General features: G+C 36.4%; 1 pseudogene; it reads right to left on the bottom strand.

The window, feature by feature from the left end:
* Positions 1-2,226: 2,226 nt before the first annotated feature.
* On the bottom strand, positions 2,227-3,162 carry LOC130679033 (olfactory receptor 6C2-like; annotated as a pseudogene).
* Between the last annotated feature and the right edge of the window lie 10,127 nt (positions 3,163-13,289).

The following is a 13,289-nucleotide window of genomic DNA, read 5'->3' as shown; positions in this document are numbered from 1 at the left end:
AACCTTTTCCCCTGTTCTCTCTCGTATTTATTGTGTGCTTTCAAATCCTTACATCATGATTAAAAATGCCACAGGTGCAGATCACAAGAGTGCAGAAAGTTGCAGGATGTGATTAGTCTTAAACCTTTCATACAGTTAAAGGTTTTCAAGTGTTGATTATTATCAGAGACACAAAGCAGAGCTCTATGTGTGCTATGTGCTTAGTTTAACTTAGAACTATAGTGTGCAAAAACAACATTTGTGAAAAACACCTTCAGGCTCATGGGAACAGCTGGAGCAGGTGACTCGCGTGGCTTTTCAACGATGAGGGCTTTACACAAACCCTGGCATCCCAAGGGTCTACGCCCCATCCAGTAGTCACATGACACCCTCTGGAAGTTTCTATCTATATCTTAGCAAGCCAAGCACTGTGCACAGCCCTGTCAGTAACATTTCCATCCCGCACATAAATCTAAACTTTCATGAATCTTGTTTTCTTTACCTGTAAACAGTTACAGTGTAAAATGTTGTTTAGATGATTCTCAATAATGTAAAATGGCAAGCACCTAACAGTCTAAAAACATTAGCTTTCCTAATGAATTGAGAGTATTTCCATTTTTAGATAAGTCTGCCAGACTCCAATAATTTTTATTATAGTCTCTGGAAACTTTGGAAATGTGATGTATTTTCAATAGGCCTGATTGATTTTATTATACAATATTAGTATATCAAAGCTTTGGGAGTTTCTCAAATGTGTGAGTTATACCTTTGAAATATACTGTAGAAAGATGAGCAAAATTAAAGGTACAGCTTAAAGGATGTGTATGTGGTACTTCCACCCCCTGGAGTGTCCACATTGTCACTCTGGCCCTAGGAAGCCACCACAAGTTCTAAAAATCCCCCTGTCCCCTGGCAGCCCTTTCCTGTGCCCTTGTTTCAGTTATCAATTGCTTTGTAACAAATCACCCCAAATCTCAGTGTGTTAAATATATCGACTTAAAACCAATTATTTTCATGGTTCTAGGGGCTGACTGGGATGAGGTAGGTAGTTCTTGGGTCTGTCATTTAGTTGTAATCAGATGGTACTGGGGTTGGAATGGTAAGAAGGCTGTAGTGGGCTTCTTTACTCATGATGGCTTCTTCAACCATGTGCCAACACCACAGCTGAGAAAGGCTGAAGAGATGGGGCTGACCAGGCATCTCCCTAGGTCTCCCCAGGGGGCTAGCTTGGGCTTCCTCACTGCATGGCAACCTCAGGGTATTCATGCTTTTCACATGGCACCTGGACTCCCCAAGGGCACGTGTTCCCAAAAAGAAGGGGGAAGTTACAAAGCTTCTTACCTCTCACATCATGCACTTTCATGTCTACCACATTCTCATGATCAAAAGCAAATCATAGACCTGACCAAGCTAAAGGGGAGAGGAAGGAAATTACATCTCTGCTGGGCAAATGACAAACTGAAGAGTTTGAAAGAAGAGTTTGAAAGAACCTTTACTCCACCCCAGCCATGAATCTGAAAATGCCCCTAGTGGAAAAATTACCTGCACATCATCAGTTCACCCTTCATCATATCTACCCTTTGCAGAATCATGGCCCTTTGATCTTCACTGTATCACCAGCAATCTGATCCTTAAGCCCATGATTTTTGCATCACATCTGGCTTTCCTGGGAGTTCTTAAAGCAATTACTAGAAGAGAGGAAAGTTTATCAATAAACTTGAAAGGCTATGTAGTTACACTTTTTGTATTGCTGGGACTTTTGCCAGTATTTTTATTATCATTTTTAAATACATTCAGATAAGAAGGAACACTGAGTATTATTACATTACATTTTGTACTACCATTTTGTATTGTGAGGCACCATTGACAAGCCTGAGTGAAGATCAAGACAGTTTTACATTTTCTGAAAATTTATCTTCTTGAAAAGGGAAGACACTTCAAACAGGTTGTATTACAAGAAGAGAAAAGGAGTAACATGTCTATACATAAGAATCATGACTAGTGAAAATTTGCAAAGTCTGAGTAGAATTGATTGAATTGTATTTAGAAGGCGATATAACATATTCATACTTTTAGGGGAGTATAAAAGTGCCTGCCTCTTAATGCTTATCCTTTAGTATTCTTTCTTAGAATTTCTTCTCATCTTTCTTTAACACCTGTCAAGCGTTAGCAGTCTCAATACCTTCAATTTCCATCCATACTCTGATTATTTATTTTTTTATAGTGAGTTCCCAGTTTACTCTTCTACTACTTCTTTGAATAGAATACAAATCTTTTGAGAGTGTCATGGAAAGACTGTTTTACTTGCTTATTTCTTAGGGTATAAATGAAGGGATTGAACAGAGGGGCAACAGATATAGTAAGCAGAGAAACTGCCTTATTAACAGCCACTTCTTGCTGGACTAAAGGTTTGAGATATATGAAAATGCAGCTGCCATAGGCAAAAGAAACCACAATTATGTGGGATGAACAAACAGAGAAGGCCTTTTTTCTTTGCTGGGTCGAGGGTAATCTTAGAATCCTCCTAATGATGTATATGTAGGACAGAACTACACATACAAGAGTCATTATGAAGGTCAACACAGCACAGAATAGAACCAGCTGCTCTATGAACCATGTATCTGAGCATGAATTCTTCAGTATTGGAGAAGCATCACAGAAAAAATGGTCAATAACAGAGTCACAGAATTCCAGATTAAGGCTTAAACAAAGGGATGGGAGGATAATCAATAAACCAGATACCCAACAACTGAGGATGAGATTCCTGCAGACTCTGCTGCTCATGATGGTCACGTAATGCAGGGTTTTGCAGATGGCCACATAGCGGTCATTGGACATCACAGCCAACAGATAATATTCTGTAGCTCCAAAGAAGATAAAGAAAAATTCTTGGCTGAAGCAGGCTTAGATGGTAATGATTTGGTTCCCACTTGATATGATGTACAGGTATGCAGGGACACAGGAAGTTGTGAGTGAGATTTCTAAGAAAGAAAAATTTTGAAGAAAAAAATACATAGCTGTTTTTAAATGAGAATCCACCAAGACAAGGAAAATTATGGTCAGATTCCCAATTACACTTAACATATATGTAGTAAGCATGAAGAAAAAGACCAGAATCTCCAGTTGTGGGTCATTTGTCAGTCCCAGTTTGATGAAGGTTGTTAATGTTGAATGGTTTCTCATCATTGACCATCTATTGCCACTCTTCACATAAAACTCACAGAAACAGGATCTGAGAAGAAATGTGAAATGTGATGGATCAAATACTAACAATAAATTGCAATTAAAACTATCATATGTATTTCCTTCTATAGTTCATCTTTCACGCGGTGATACTTCCAACCCCACTGAATAGACATGGGGAAGACTGAAACAGTGTCTCTGAGGTTATGTCATATCTCTGTCTTCTCCTAGCTGAGCAACCTTGGACAAATCACTTAACCATTCTCTGCTCCCAGTTTTCCATTCTGTAAGAAGGGGTTAATTACAAGACCACACCACAGAATTACTGTGAGCTTTCAAAGACTTAAACCATGTGAAATGCTTATAATAGCACTAAGGAAATAATAAGGACTGTACAGATATTGTTTTTCTTATTTTATGAAGCCAATCTCTGATATCTCAAGAAGGCATTTAGCTCTTCAGGTAGCATCTCTCCCTCTCTGTTTTTTACATTATTAATTTCTTCCACGTTTCTAGAGCATATCATCAGCATATGAATCTGCTGTTCCCTATATAACTTTTAATAGTCCTTCCCATTAGAGAAAGATGCTTCTTATACTTTACTATAGTTTCATATAGTTTCACCCTTCAGAAACTTTTCATAATGAATATTCAAAATAAAGTTAGTTTTAATTAATGGAGATGGTAAAGATGACCTAACACTGAGAGCAAATTGGATAAAAACAGACCATTTTCATCTCAAGTGAACACCATTATCATACCAATTCAGGGAAAAGGGAGGACTAATATAAGTTCTTATGAACATATTATCTAGCTGTATCCACTCAGCCTTGGTCTGAAACAGGAAGAACTGGAAACAAATCCTGAACTCTTTTTAGTATGCTTCTGTTTTCTAGTGGTATGGACAAAGCTATGCTGACTATTTTAGATCTATTATGAACTAATCAGAATATGCTAACTATCAGGGTTTTCAACAAGGAATAAGTACAAATGCAGAAAAACAACTAAGAACCTGAATGGATAGACTGGAATGGGAGTTATCAGTGTAAATTTATAATTCCTAAAATGTATATATGAAGGTATATATACATCTATCTATGCACATATGTATGTGTACACATATATGTTAAACATGCATGTGCATATATTTATATGATGTTATATAGGTATATATATGCTTGCTTACACTTCTAAAGCCTACTACAATTGCTAAGCAAAAAGATATCCAGTTAGTAATGAGCTTACCTACATCGCAGATTTGGGGCTGTGTTCTCAACTAAAATGATCCAATACTCCCTAAAAACTGCTTGATCCAGGACTGAAGTAGAGTAGGTACAAGGTGGGCATACGACATCCAGTTATGCCAAAAGCCAGGGATAAAATTGAAGTATGGACATTAAATCTGAGTCATGCCAAGGTCCAGAGAAGCCAGCTCGAAGAGTGTCTCAATGACATAATATATGACAATTTGAGCACCGTGATTATTAAGTACAGCAATTATTTACAGGCATTGAAAACTAGGAATTCATTAATCCATGCATATTAATCCAGTTGCATCAATTATAATTTGATAAGAAGGGAAAGCTGTTGGTTATGATAGAAAGCCAAGGACCAGCTACAGGTGGAAGGAGGGCTGGAGTTGGAAATCATCCTTTACAATCATCACAATAAAGAGCAAATTAGTTAAAAACCATCAAGACATGCAAGATCAAGGGGAACATTTTGTTGAGGAGTAGGATACTTGCATGGTCTTAAGATAGTCTACTTAGTTGCTGAAAGGGAAAAGTAGTAATTGCATGATGGAGTAATTGGACAACTTAACCTGGCGATCAGATGTGTCACCCTGAGGATGACATAATACCATCTGTGTGGTACTCTAGCTGTGAATGGATGACTCGAATTGAATCATGAGAAAACTTCCATGAATCAAAAACTAAGGAAGTTCTATTGAAAAAAGAGGGTAAAAGGAGACTGTGTTCTACAAAATATAAAAATATATATAGACTATAGAAATGGTCCAAATAAGGAGGCTAAAGAATCATAACATTCAAATGCAATACCTGACACTACATGGATTTTGTGTAGAAGGGAGAAAAACAGGCTATTCAGGATATTTGTCAGGACATAAATGAATTATGGATCACAAATTAGAGGAAATTATTGTGTTTGTGTTAAATTTACTGAAATTGATAATATTATTGTGGTTTTTCAAGTAAATATTCTTAGGACATACACACTGAAATGTGTAAGAATATAGCAGTAAAGGACCATGATGTTTGTATTTTAACCTCAAGTGTGTCTCAAAACTATTATGAAGAGAGATCAAGGGAAATAGGAAGAAAATTCTAATGGTACGTGTATCTGATTATTCATGAGTTTTGGTACTACTCCTAATTGTGCAAGTTTTCTATAAAGTTTAAATTATTTCCAAATAAGAGTTAGAATTCAAGAAAACCCTCACTTTGTCATTACTGCCTATCTATAACCTCAGTTTTCTGCTCCATCTAACAGCCACTTGCCTCCAAAGAGGTATATTTAGTCTATTTTAATTTTCTTGCTTTCCAGCACTGGTTTTTTTTTTCCTCATGGGAAGAGTTTTTACTGTTATTAGAACATTAATGGTTTCTTTTCTTCCTCAGATTTTTTACTGTGGTAAGAACAGTTAACATGAGAGATATCCTCTTAAATTTTTAGGTGTACAATGCAGTAGTAACATAGACACTATAATGTACAGCAGATTCCAGAATCTATTCATCTAGCATAGCGGTTACTGTGCACCCATTGCACAGCATCTCCCCATTTCACAATTCTTCCTACTTCTTTTCAGCTTCACTCCCATTACTGTCAAAAGTTCTTTTATCAGGGGAACTGTTCACCTTCTTCTTATCAAGCGGCATAACCGTTCATCAATCTTTATGTTTGTCACACTTGATTATACTTTAACAGCTTCTCCTCAAAAACTCATTTTACTCCTGGCCTCTCTACTACCACACTCCTGGTGTTATTCATACCCCACTGCTTCCTCCTCTTCAGGGCACTTCTCTAAACCAGCTTGCAAATGACAAAGGACCCCTCCCTCCCTTCTGCCCTCATATCTACATGCGAGATCTCCCAAGGGGATCATGTCCAATCACATAATTTAAAAGGCATCCAAATCTTAGTAATGATCAGATTGAAAGAGAGAGATGTACATATATATATATATATATATATACACACACACCAGGGGCTCAAGTAAAAATCTTATTAGATGCCCTTGGGTCTTTCCTTTTTCTCACACCTAGACCAGTACATCAGCAAATGCTGTCTTTTTACATTAAAATACATCTCTAAAAAAAAAAAAAATACATCTCTAATCCATCAACAGCTCACTAGACAAAACCCCCATCATCTCTCTCTCAGTTGGTTTCTCTGTTTACAATCTTGCGCCTTCTCTAGAACGATTTTCTCAGATACTATTTGTTTCTAACAGCCATTAAATTATATTTTTCATGGATAGATTATATTCACTATAGTAAGAAAAATGACCAAATGTTCTGGATTTATCCAATGTGTCATATCCTCTAAGCAGAGACTTGGTGTTCTCCTTCTTATTACAATTTCTATAAACTCAGTTTATCTGTCAATGTGGTAAGAAGACCAATAGCAAACCAGACAGTCACTCTGGGCAAGAACATCAAAATTTTGTTCTTACATATCTAATTTATTACATCGGTTTATTCAACTCTGTGCAACCTTCAATCACTGTTCTCTATCTTTCCTGTCAAATATAGTAGCCACTAGTCATATATGGATATTGAGCACTTAACATGTGGCTGGTCTGATTGAGATGTGCAGCAATTGTAACATACACACAGTATTTGGAAGACTTGGTAAAAAAACTGATAAAAAATATTTCATCGATAATTTTATTTGTATACATTTTGAAATCATAATATTCTGGATATACTGACATAAGGAAAATAGGTAATTAAAATTAGTATTTACTTTTACTTCTTAAAATGAAAGTACTGGAAATTTTTTAATTGCAAATATGGATGGCATTGAATTTATGTAGGCTAGAGTTGTTTCAATGTTTCATGTCTTCCCCCACTAAAGAATAAAAAAGGACTTTCATAAGATCCAATAAATTTGGTGTCTAAATAGTCTTCACTGTAATTTATTATTCCCAACAAGTATCTTTGCAGTGTATGTTGCCTTCATCAAGGGTATGAAGCTCCCTTATCTTTGTGAAAAGAGTGAGTAGTATAAGCTCCACTAAGCTGATTCCCCAGCACAATGCCGTGGCTGTAGATCATTATTTTAGAAATAGGGAGAGACTGATAGTTGGCAGGTAGGTAATCCCAGTGCTAAAAGAGAGTGATGTTTTTTAAATTGAATCTTTATCATTAATAATTGAGATAAATGGAATAGATAGACTTCCAGATGGACACATGATAGATAAAAAGGAAAGACAGACATCATAGAGAGCTAGACAAAGGTAGAGGTTTGAAAACATCTGGGGAGTTGTTTCTCTGTACCAGTCAAACCACTGTATCTGGAATTCCACCAATTTAATGATGCTTTAAATGAGTCATACCCACAAGTTCAATCTGATGAAGGTTTGTTTGCTCTATAGAGAATCTCAGAAACTATTGATTCTCCTCATAAAATAGCAGAAATAAAGTGCAAAAGTAGTACTTTATTTTTGCTCCTAGAGTGAAACACATACAAAGTCAAATATATTATTAGAGTGAAAATAAGTATCTACATCATCAGCTACAAATAGAAAGGTACCTGACTAATGAAACACCCAGTACTTACCTCTGACACTCTTCATCGTTTTATTGGAAGCTGTACCTCAGATGACTTAAGTGACCATCCAACTCAACAAAAAGATACCGGTAGGAGCATCTAAGTGCATTCATAGGCCCTCACCCTTAAGAACCTCTATTCACTGTGAATATACACATGGTTTCTGAATTATAAGATAAACCATCATATTTTAACATTAGGAAATATTTCTGTGAACTCTGGGTAGCTCACAGGAAGATAACAAAGCTTTAAATAAGGAAAATTAAAATGTTTCTCTAGCATTTCAAAAGTGGGTGTTCTGGTATACAATGGGCAAACAGATTTTTACAGTAAAGACCTTATTTATTTCCTTCACTGATAATAGTGTACAGAGAAAAAAACTAAGTAAAGAGGTCCTTGGAGGCCCTGAATCTAATTCTCTAATGAATCTAACGTTGCATTTATTTTGGCAAAGTAATCCCAATGCCAGAACCAATGGGGTGAATGCCCTGGAGAGTAAAAGATACAATAATGGCTTAAATACAATTTAGGCATAGAAAAACAATATTTTAATTACAAATCAGAAAATATTCTTCATTGGTTATTCACCCATGATTTAAGAAGTGCAGTGAGTTAGAAAATCACTTTCTCATCTAAAATTGCACACATAATATATATTCAACATAGAAAAATTAAACAACTAGATACGAAAGCTCAGAATGTCTAACATCCAGAAATATAAATGGTTATTTTGATGTTTGTCCTTCTAAATGTTGTCAATATTTATGTACACATAAATATTTTAAGTATATGTCCTCTATGCTTTATGTACATAACATTTATACATATATTTTAATTGTACATATCATTTTTAATTACATTGTTATCTCAGAACATATAGTAAACATCTTCCTATTTTGACAAAGAAAAATGTAAGGCAGTATTTTTTATTCTACTATGGAGCTTGCTGTAAATTTTCTTTAATTATGTTAAGGAAGTACCTTTCAGTTTAAATTTCCTAAAATTCTTTAATCATTAAGAAATGTACATTAATTTTACCAAAGCCTTTTCTACAACTATGGAGATCATTATACATTTCTCTTCTAATTCAGTTAAAGTGGTGAGACATAAAAAGGTTTTCGAATATTAAACCAACCTTGCATTTCTGAGATGAAAACACTTTGGGTGAACTATGTGATACTTTCAAAATATTATTGACCTGTTTTATTAATACTTTCTTAGGATTTCTGAATCTATATTTCTTGAGTGATTTTCCTCTATTATATTCTATTCTTGACAGTCCTTGTCATGTTTGGGTATTGAACTGTTACAGTGATTTACAGAAGAGTTTGTGAAGTAATTTCTTCTTGAATGATTAGTAAAATTGTTATTTAAGCCTAATAGTCTCAGAGTGTTTTACGAGAACATTTTTGACTATTTATTCATCCCCTTAATGGTTAAAACATAATTTTTCCATTTAAAATCCATGTTAAGAGTGTGGTAAGCTCCAGGTCTCAGAGATATAAAAGAGGGATCTGATCCAAGCCCTCAGGCCTCAGGTTAGGAGAGGAAGAGGAGATTGGGGCTATGGGGTCTCAGATTGCTGGGCTTCGAGCAAACAGACCTGCATAGCTGAGGACCATGGGGGCAGCTATGTCTCACAGGTGCCACCCAAGCCATGGGTCTAGTGCCATGGGGGTGAGGAGATGTCAACAATGGAGCTGGATCAGTGGGCATCACCCATCATGGAGAGGCCCAAACCTTCATGCAAGCTCATGCTTAAGGACACAGCATGCTTAAGTAGCAGCAATAGGAGCAGATCACTACACCTCCTGTACTCCAGGCCCCTAGAGCCACAAGTTTAGCTTGAGCTTAAGAAAGGAGGAAAGATTTGAATCAAATATGAAATTGGAATTCTAAAACAAACAAGACTTGAGTTTTAATAACTGAAATGGTGCAGAGTTACACAGTTGAACTGAGATGTCATTAAGACAGCCCTCAACCCAACAGCACAACACAGATAGGGACATTGGAAAGATAAAGCCATTTTATATCTGCACCCCCATGTGTTGAATAGCCAGTAGTCAAACTACCTACACACTTCATTGACTTTGGGGGAGAGAATGTCATAGGTAGGGAGCTAACTTGGAGTCTATGGCTCTAGGATGAATGCTGCACTTACTAGCTGATAGAAGATACCATACCATAGGACCTATAATTCCATTTCTAGATATTACCCAAAGAAACCAAAATAAGCCCCTTTGTGGTTTGTGGGGGGGGGGTTGCTTTTTTTTTATTTTTATTAAGGTATTATTGATATACATTCTTATGAAGGTTTCACATGAAAAAAATAATGTGGTTACTACATTGACCCATATTATCTAGTTCCCACCCATCCCCCAATGCAGTCACTGTCCATCACTGTAGTAAGATTCCACCAATTCACTATTTGCCTTCTCTGTGCTATACTGTTTGTCCTGTGACCCCAACATCATGTGTACTAAACATAATACCCCTCAATCCCCATCTCCCTCTCTCCCAACACGCCCTCTCACACCCCTCCCCTTTGGTAACCACTAGTTCCTTCTTGGAGTCTGTGAGTCTGCTGCTATTTTGTTCCTTCAGTTTTGCTTCATTGTTATACTCCACAAATGAGGGCAGTCATTTGACACTTCTCTTTCTCTGCCTGGCTTATTTCACTGAGCATAATATCCTCTGGCTCCATCCATGTTGTTGCAAATGGTAGAATTTGTTTCTTTCTTATGTCTGAATAGTATTCCATTGTGTATATGTACCACACCTTCTTTATCCATTCATCTATTGATGGACACCTAAGTTGCTTCCATATCTTGGCTATTGTAAATAGTGCTGCGATAAACATAGGGGTGCATATGTCTTTTTGAGTCTGAGAAGTTGTATTCTTTGGGTATAGTCCAAGGAGTGTGATTCCTGGGTCAAATGATATTTTTATTTTTAGATTTTTGAGGAACCTTCATATTGCTTTCCCAATGGTTGAACTAGCTTACATTCCTACCAGCAGTGTAGGAAGGTTCCCCTTTCTCCACATCCTCACCAGCATTTGTTGTTCTTAGTCTTTTTGATGCTGGCCATTCTTACTGGTGTGAGGTGATATCTCACTGTGGTTTTAATTTGCATTTCCCCGATGATTAGTAATGTGGAGCATCTTTTCATGTGTCTGTTAGCCGTCTGAATTTCTTCTTTGGAGAACTGTCTCTTCATATTCTCTGCCCACTTTTTAATCAGGTTATTTGCTTTTGGGGGTTGAGGCATGTGAGTTCTTTATATATTTTGAATGTTAACCCCTTGTCAGATATGTCATTTACAAATGTAGTCTCCCATACTGTAGGATGCCTTTCTGTTCTGTTGATGGTGTCCTTTACCATACAGAAACTTTTTAATGCAATGCAGTCCCACTTGTTCATTTTTGCATTTGTTTCCCTTGCTTGAGGAGATGCGTTCAGGAAAAAGTTGCTCATGTTTATATTCAGGAGATTTTTGCTTATGTTTTCTTCTAAGAGTTTTATGGTTTCATGACTTACATTCAGGTCTTTCATCCATTTCGAGTTTACTTTTGTATATGGGGTTAAACAATAATCCAGTTTCATTCTCTTGCACTTAGCTGTCCAGTTTGGCCAACACCAGCTGTTGAAGAGGCTGTCATTTCCCCGTTGTATGTCCATGGCTCCTTTATTGTATATTAATTGACCATATATGGTTCAGTTTATATCTGGGCTCTTTAGTCTGTTCCACTGGTCTATGGGTCTGTTCTTGGGCCAGTACCAAATTGTCTTGATTACTGTGGCTTTGTAGTAGAGCTTAAAGTTGGGAAGCGTGATCCCCCCTGCTTTATTCTTCCTTCTCAGGATTGCTTTGGCTATACGGGGTGTTTGTGGTTCCATATGAATTTTAGAACAATTAGCTCTGGTTCATTAAAGAATGCTGTTGGTATTTTGATAGGAATTGCACTGAAGCTGTAGATTGCTTTAGGCAGGATGGCCATTTTGACATATTAATTCTTCCTATCCATGAGCACGGGATGTGTGTCCATTCATTAGTGTCTTCTTTAATTTCTCTCCTTAGTGTCTTGTAGTTTTCAGAGTATAGGTCTTTCACATCCTTTGTTAGGTTTATTCCTAGATTTTCTATTCTTCTTTTTGCAATTGTGAATGGAATTGTTTTCATGATTTCCTTTTTTGCTGGTTCATTGTTAGTGTATAGGAATGTAACAGATTTCTGTGTTTTAATTTTGTATACTGCAACATTGCCGAATTCAGATATTAGATGTAGTAGTTTTGGAGTGGATTCTTTAGGGTTTATTAAGTACAATATCATGTCATCTGCAAACAGAGACAGTTTAATTTCTAGGAGTGTTGAAGTCTCCTAGAATGAATGCTTTTAATTCTGTTAGTATTTGTTTCACATACATAGGTGCTCCTGTGTTGGGTGCATAGATATCTATAATGGTTATGTCTTCTAGTTGCACAGACCCCTTTATCATTATATAATGTCCTTCTTTGTCTCTTGTGACTTTCTTTGTTTTGAAGTGTACTTTTTCTGATACAAGTACTGCAGCTCCTGCTTTTTTCTCTCTATTAGTTGCATGAAATATCTTTTTTCATCCCTTCAGTTTTAATCTGTGTATGTCTTTGTGTTTAAATTAACTCTCTTGTAGGCAGCATAAAGATGAGTATTGCTTTTTTTATCCATTCAGTGATTCTATGTCTTTTGATGGGTGCATTCCACCATTTAAATTTAGGGTGATTATCCATAGGTATGTACTTATTGCCATTGCAGGCTTTAGATTCATGGTTACCAAAAGTTCAAGGTTAACTTCATTACTATCTAAGAGTCTAACTTAACTCACTTAATATCCTATTACAAAGACAATCTAAAGCATTTTTTTTTTGTCCTCCTTTTTCTTCCTCCTTCATTCTTTACATATTAGGTATCATATTCTGTACTCTTTGTCTACACCTTTATTGACTTTGGATATGGTTGATTTCATTTTTCATTTTCTTAGTACATAAACTGTTCTTCTTTCTTTACTGCGGTTTTATTACCTCTGGTGACAGCTATTAAACCTTAGGAACACTTTCATCTATAGCCGTTCCTCCAAAATACAGTGTAGAGACAGTTTCTGGGTGGTAAGTTCTCTCAGCTTTTGCTTATCTGGAAATTGTTTAATCCTTCCTTCAAATTTAAATGATAATCTTGCCAGATAAAGTAGTCTTGGTTCCAGGCCCTTCTGCTTCATTGCATTAAATACATCATTCCACTGCCTTCTGGCCTGTAAGGTTTCTGCTGAGAAGTTTGATGATAGTCTGATGGACTTT

This window comes from Manis pentadactyla, chromosome 10 (assembly GCF_030020395.1).
Source record: "Manis pentadactyla isolate mManPen7 chromosome 10, mManPen7.hap1, whole genome shotgun sequence".
Lineage (NCBI taxonomy): Eukaryota > Metazoa > Chordata > Mammalia > Pholidota > Manidae > Manis > Manis pentadactyla.
This window is presented reverse-complemented; position numbering and strand designations above follow the sequence as displayed.